The 7,512-nt window shown below is 42.3% G+C and overlaps 1 long non-coding RNA gene across 1 annotated transcript; it reads right to left on the minus strand.

The window, feature by feature from the left end:
* Positions 1 to 614: 614 nt before the first annotated feature.
* On the minus strand, positions 615 to 5,300 carry Gm32590. The gene is made up of 3 exons (XR_388234.2): positions 5,213 to 5,300; positions 4,512 to 4,662; positions 615 to 946 (listed from the first exon to the last, which is right to left on the minus strand). It is a non-coding gene; the product is annotated as a predicted gene, 32590 (long non-coding RNA).
* Positions 5,301 to 7,512: the final 2,212 nt, after the last annotated feature.

Here is a 7,512-nt window from a genome sequence, read left to right on the forward strand (position 1 = left end):
GAGAAGGGTTTTCAGTCTTTTCTGTCAGCAGTTTCTCTCAGATGTTAATCTTGCTGTTGCTTTTTCCCATCTCTACTCTCCCACCACACTGGTTAATTATGATTAACGATTAATGCAATGGCTCTCAACTTGTGGGTTTCGACCCTTTTGGCAGACATCTATCTCCAAAAGTGTTTGCATTATAATTCAGAACAGAAGTGAAATTACAGTTATGAAGTAGCAACATAAAAAAAAATTTATGTTTGGGGGTTTCTACAACATGAGGAACTGTATTCAATGGTCTCAACATTAGGAAGGTTGATAACCACCAGGCCTTAATGTATGTAAATTATAATTTAATGTATGTTTTCAGAGAAAAGAAAGGAAAGGTTATGCTATCTTACTCAACCCACAAAATAAAAATAATTCTGAGGATATGGACACTCATATAGTCCCAAAGACATCACCTCATACATGTAAAATCTATACTCAAGAAACCTGAGGGTTTGTGTGATTGATATATTTAGGTGAAGAAGTTAGACCACATGGGGGTAAGTTGGCGTATGTCTAAATTAGGAAGAATACAGCATGCATAAACTAGCTCATGCATATGAAAGGATGTGTTTCCCACAAAGTTAAGTTCAGAATCACTTTATTAGATGATGAATCATGTTGACCTTATGTAGTCTCAGACTTGACTGACATAACGCTGCCGGTTGATATTTTTGTACAGCGCAAAAGAACAGTTTCGTCTGACGGCAGACCTTCATTAGAATCTTCTGATGTGTTTACTCAGGAATGGCTGTTGGTGAGATGCATTTGACACACATTCAATATTTGCTTCCGTATAAAGCAGGAATGTCACAATTTCCTGCGGATAGGCTGCTAACTGAAAATGGCCACACTATGCTGAAGTTCGAGGCTCATTTGAGATGAGAGCACTTAATTCCATTCAATGGAGAATGATCTAGATAAACAAAGACAACAATGAATGTGCTAGTAGCTACATTAGCCACTTCCTGCTGCTATAACAAAATGTCCACAAAGGCTAGTTAGAAAAGGAGAGGCTTATTTTAGTGCACAGTTATAGGTACAGTTCATCATATCAAGGAAGTCACAAGAGGGGGAGGTCAAATCACATCAACAATCAGGAAGTAGAGAGCAATGGATGCTGGTGCCTGGCTTGATTTCTTCCCTCTTTTGCAGTCAGGGACCATCCATGGTTAGAGTGGGTTTTCCCACCTGAATTAATCTAACCTAGATTACCCTTCAATGATATGCCCAGAGTCCTACCACAATAGCTTCTTCCAGAGGGTTGTAGGGGATGGATGCCCTCATGAATGACATTCTCAGATAGTGGAATGACCTTCTAATTTATTCGAACATTTATGATGCTTTCCAAAAAGCCACTCAATTATTGTTAAGCCAGGAATATTAAACTCCTCAGCTGCTGAGCTGGAGTGTGTTCATACCAATGCTCATTCTGTTTATGTTGGAAGTTTCTGGACATTTGTAAGATAGAGGCAAGATCTTTTTCTTGCCGTCATTCAGCATTAGTGCTTCAAACCTTATCTTTTATGAGGCAGATATATGGAAATAAACAAGCTCAATAATATTTTAGTAAAATAATTACAGTTGGGTTTTTTTTCTTTTTTCTTTTTTTTTAAGTTTAAGATGACTAAGGATGAGGTAATGGTGGCCGGGCAACATGTATTAGTTGAGACTGCACTCAGGAGAATTTGGGTTGCTTCCCAGCTCCACAGTTGGGCCAAGAAAAGTAATTACACTGATTAATAACAATATTTGATTTTCGAGTCCCGGAGCCCACTCCTCAGAGCTGGTTTCATCTGGGGGCAGAGAAACAAATTGCAGGAAGGAAATGAGAAGCGCATCCCATTTGAATTCTGTGACATTACGCAATCCCAAAGCTTTCCTCCACAGTGGTGGCCCATGAATTTTTTTACACGTGGGACTTACATTCACTTGTTTTCCTGGTCACCCTAGGGCTGAGGCCAGCGCAGAGGTGAAGGTTTCACAAGTAAGGGATGGATTCCAATTAATATCCCTCAAGGAGTACCTCTTCGTGTCCATACATGCAGGGGAAGATGTTATGAAGGAGGATGGAGATGCAGTTTTCAGTGAGCCAGGACTTTAAGTTTGAAACTCATAACAACAAAACCAACTTAGCATCTCTTTTGTCCTTCAGACAGTCTCATCTCTGGCAGGATTCTGAGATCAATGCAAGATGTAATAGTATCATATAAACAAATAAGTAAAAATAAGGACAAAGAGAGAAAAGGGAAAAGGGAGAAAATTCCTAACCAGGGCAGGGCTGAGTTTCAAGACTGTAATAGCCTTCAGCTCTGCCACTACCCAGAAGAGTTGCTATGGGAACCACTGTAAAAGATTAAATATACCGAAAGTACATGATTGTGAAAAATGTTAGGGAAGGAAATTATATTAATGCGGTGATGGTTCTTCTGTTTGTGGGGTTTCCATTCTTTTTTATCTGCCTTGCATATAAACAGCCCTTTTAATTCATTAGCACACAATTCATTAGCGAGAAATTCTTTGTAGTATGCTACACAGAGAAAGAAAATGTTTATCTTCCACAGTTGGAAGGCTTTTCTTTTTTTTTTCCCAGTCTTGTTTCCTGACCCCAGCATTGCTTTTGAGGTAAATTGTCAGCTTCCTGTGGTGGTAAAACTCTGGTAAGGGCTGTGTTGGTGGAAGGGTCTGGAGCAGGGTAGATTGGGGCTTTTAGGTTTTCTTTTACGCTGCCCAGTGTGTCACGTCTGGGGAAAAAAAATGCTTTCTTTTATTTTCTAATCCTACCTGTCATCTGTTGTGATTCTCCTAAGAAAACCTTTGCTTGGATTAGCAAAGCTAGAGAGTGAGTCCTTAAAGTTCCTTAAAGTAGTGGGGTGATTTTAATCATACCTCATTACCAACTGAGGGAGGAAAGCTGGGTTACAAAATTCCCATAATGGCCTAAATCTGAGTCCACTGCGTAATAATTGGTTCTGTCCATGGCACATTGCTCCTGGACTAGTTAAAAAAAATGTTTATTTAAAAGGTAGGATTAAACTCACACATGTTCTTGTTTCTTGGTGTTCAGAGAGAAAGTGGCCTTCCGAAGGTGGAGGGCACCTCTGCTTATTGTGATCATTACTGGTCAGGTTTCAAACAAGCCTCTGCAAAGTTTTAACTCTTCTGTGTCTTTGTTTTGTTTTGTTTTTCCCACAGCACAATGCTGCACCTTTGTTATTGCTGCCACAGTACAAGTCCAACAAGAAGACACTCTCCCAAGGGCAACCACTGAGCAATAAGAAATGTATCTGTAAGCTGAAGAGTAACTCCCATGTATAAAAGTATTTCACTTGAAGTTTTTAAAATCAAGAACTAGACTCGATGGTGAATCATTTTAAAATATGGCCTCATATCATTACAAGTACCAAAAATTATTAGCCAGTTCATGTCTCGGGTGTAGCTTAGTGCTAATGGTAGAGGTTTAGCATGAGTTTGACCAGAACAAAATAAAAGCAAAGCCAAGACCAACAACAACCTCCCCCCACCCAGCCCCCCATTAAACACAGGGCCAGGAGATAGCAGTCAATAAATTAATTGCCTCACAAGCACAATGACCTGAGTTAGATCCCCAGAACCCACAGAAAAGCTGGACATCGTGGAACACATTGACAGTCACAACACTGGTAATGAGGAGAAAAGAGCATTCCTTGGGTAGTTAGCTAGTCAACTCAGCTAGCTACTTGGAAGGCTCCAGGTCCAGTGAGAGACCTTGTTTCAAAAAATAAAGATGGATGGTACTAGGGGATCGACAACCAGCATTTACTTCCTGCCTGGATATGCATGTGCACACATGCCAAAGTCTCAGGGAAAGAACTACAGGATTCGTTGGTTGGTCTCCCTATTCCATCTCAAGGAGCTACCAACTTCCTCAGCCTAACATGCTCCTAGTTTCTTTGGATATATGAAGACTAGGAGAGAGATCAAAGGCTCTGAGACTCAGGTGCGCTTGGCATCATATGTCTCATTGGATGTTTTTAGGCTTTGAATAATGAAAAATTAAGATTTAGTTTATTTTAAATTATATGCACACACGTGTGTGTGTGTGTGTGTGTGTGTGTGTGTGTGTGTGTGCACATGCCTATGACCTGGGAGGTTAAACACATCAAATCTCTCTGGAGCTGAAGTTACAGTGATTGTAAGCTGCCTGAAAGGGTGCTGGGAACTGAACTCAGGTCTTTTGCAAGAGTAGGACACATTCTTAACTGTGGAGGACATCTCTCCAGCCCTTAGATTTTTCTAAGGGGAAAAAGGTGATCACCAAATTCCCTTCTACTAATAAAGAAAGGCAATGAACAATTATAATCTAAAGTGAAGACTGGGTGCTGCTAGAAGCATTTGGCTCTTTTTAAAAGCTGCTCAGTGGTGCCTTTTCATCCGTACAAAAAGTAGTACATGGTATAGACAGGCTGTGTGGCTTCCTGCCTAAGAGGCTTCCACCTTACCTATGATCAGATGATGTGCCAAAAAGTACAGCGATGCTGGACACTCTCAACCCCTCTGCTAGCTGAGCAGAGGTGCAATAGTATTCCTCAGATGTCATCTGTGCTCAATGAATCACTTGCTTTCCAGCTCTGCAGCACACCCATACTTAATCTGAAAGATATGTTACTCTGTAATTACCTGATTTCTACACCACCCTGTGCCTCAGGGCTTCAGAACGAGCACCTTAAACGTATATACCTTGTTCCTTATTTAGCTCCTTGGAAGGAAATGAAACATAAAGGTACATTTTAAAGCATTTAAAGATCGAGGTTTATATCCAACATGCCTCTGTGGCATTTATAGGCATCTTCTCCTGAAGTACTGTCAACTGGCAGTTCGTTTTGAGTCTTTTTAAATGCAGCTTGTCAGTACTGCTGACCGCAGCGATTTCATGGTCTCCTTTGTCTGACTCAAGGATAGCCGGTACCGTTTCATCATAATGAGGTCTAGCTCTCCTACGATTACTGGGCTATTTTGCTCTGACAATTCACAGTATCCTGTGGTGTCTCTCTGGCCATAATGGCTGCAGGTAAAGAGCTCACAGGGCTCCTAAGACCCCACACTTCTCTCCTAACTGAGCTATTGCCTTTTGCATAGCTGCCCAGACTCAGGTCTGGGGCAGAGTTTATCCCAAAGGCTTCCCAGCTTGTGCTATGCTCACCTCTAGCAGGAGTCCTGGTTAGTAGTGAGAATCATAGACTTCAGGACATGCAGTTCATTGGAAAGGTTTCCTGCTCCCCAAAGGAGGGTCACAGAAGAGAGTCTTTTCTCTTACGGGGTGCCAGGCAGGCCAAAATAGTTCTGTTTTCTTCCAAAAACGTCTGACTAAAGTAAGTAAGAAATCACAAGAGAGACAGAGAGACAGGGACAGAGAGACAGACAGATAGAGAGACAGACACACACACAGAGACAGACAGAGGGAGACAGAGAGACAGAGGGAAACAGAGAGACAAAGACTGAGACAGAGACAGACATCATCTTTTTCTCATTCTCTCCCTCAGTATGAACCAAGTGCTAGCTCTGGGAGAAGCATCATTTTATAAGCTCTATGGGGTAGATATTGAACTGGCTCTGATGAAAGATTGAAACTTGATTTGGGGTGTGAGCAGAGTCCATTTATAGTAAAGGAAATGGTAGTCATGTGAACATGGAAAGGGGGAACAATGGAATAAGGTTACCCGGAAAGGCAGGTTAAGACCTGAGTATTGTGGTTTATTCTGGTAAATAAAAGCAGAACTTTTAAGATTGGAAGTCTGAGTAGAATTCTAAGTGTTTCTCTAACCCTCATGCTTTCCATTCTTCCCAAATAGTGTTTAAGATACAGAGAGCATCTCTGGACAAGCCTTGTGGTGGTCTCCCTGGGGCAGCCAGGGAGATGAGATGTGAGAACTGACCTGAGATGGATGCTTCACACGCACCTTCAAGAGGAGGTCTGACTAAAATGGTGGCAGAGCGAAGAGAGCAGCGGCATTGAGGTTCCAACACCACATAACTGAGAAGGTTCTAGGAATGATGGGGATGGTCAACATGAGATGGGGCTTAGGGAGGTGGCTCAGTTGGTAAAGGGACTGTGCCTTATGGGATCTGAGCTTTACCTCCAGCATCCTTACAAAGGCTTGGCATAGTGGAACTAAGCCCAGCACCGTGGAACAGTGGAAGGAGTTGGAGACAGGAGGATTCCTGTGTTCGTTGGCCAGCTAGGCAGTCGTTTTAAAAGGAAAAATAAATGGCACCTGTTGAATGACCTGCAAGGTTGTGCTTTGGTTTCTACATGTGCATTTACATATGTGTGTGTGTGTGTGTGTGTGTGTGTGTGAGAGAGAGAGAGAGAGAGAGAGAGAGAGAGAGAGAGAGAGAGAGAGAACAGAGGGGACAGATCTGAGGACTGATACAGAGACTACTAAGGTATACATAGACAGATGCCTGGCAGGAAGTTGAAAAATGTGCTATCATTAGGGAAAGATACTTTGAAAGAAAGTAATTCTCTGAGATATGTGAATGCTTCTCTCTGTGTCAATATGAGTGAGACAGGGAAGCTATGAACGGCTCAAAAGTATTTAGGGGAGAAGAGAAGGGAAAGGAAGGAACAAGATGAGAAGGCGTTGGAAGAGGCACACGGTGCAGATGTGATGTCCAAATGCTCAGGAGCAAAGCAACCTCGGCAGTCTTCACCCTCCAGAAAGACCCAAGGAGCTTGGTCTAGCATCGGTACCTGGATATTAACTCAGACATACTCTTGTGTTAGACTGGAAGAGGTTACCTAAGTGCTGCACTATTAAAGCTCTTCTCTAGGTGACATATAAGAGGCAGATTAGGGGTGTCTTACAATGTTTGCCAAAGACTTAATTAGAGAATGATACTCAGGAGAGACTATCCACAGTGTACAAGGCTATCCTTTGAGCAAAAGTGCTCTATCTTCATGAGATCAGCTGTGCTTACTTGTGGGAATCCATCACTCAGGTCTGTGGCCTGTTCACATGCACTCACAGAGCATGTGATCCTCCCATCCATTTGTATCCAATTCTGCCCTAACTGCTCATGGACTTAGGTGTCAGGAAGGGGTAAGAGGAAATGGGTGGGGACAGATAACTGAAGGGGGCTATAGCTACAGAGTCATGGGGAAGCATCCTTCTGGTGTGGCTGCTTTAGAATCACCCGTGCTTCTGCACATAACCGAGCCTTCACCCGTGGCTCTCTAAGTAAGTCCAATGGACTCACTGGTTCCCCTGGAGAATTTTGGTAGAGTCATACATTGGTTTGTCATTGGGAGCTTATGAGGAGTGGGTAGGCATTGTTTGTCTCTGCAGGGAGAAACTTCTCACAATAATCAGCCCCTGGCTCAGGGGATTTTTCTAAACTATTACATTTCCCCTCTTCCTAAAAAATTATTTTTTAGTGGTTTCCTTAAGGTAAGCTACTGGCCTTTGTTAAGGCATATGTAGAGTTCAGTTTCTTTGTGTG

This window comes from Mus musculus, chromosome 8 (assembly GCF_000001635.26).
Source record: "Mus musculus strain C57BL/6J chromosome 8, GRCm38.p6 C57BL/6J".
Taxonomy (NCBI): Eukaryota; Metazoa; Chordata; class Mammalia; order Rodentia; family Muridae; genus Mus; species Mus musculus.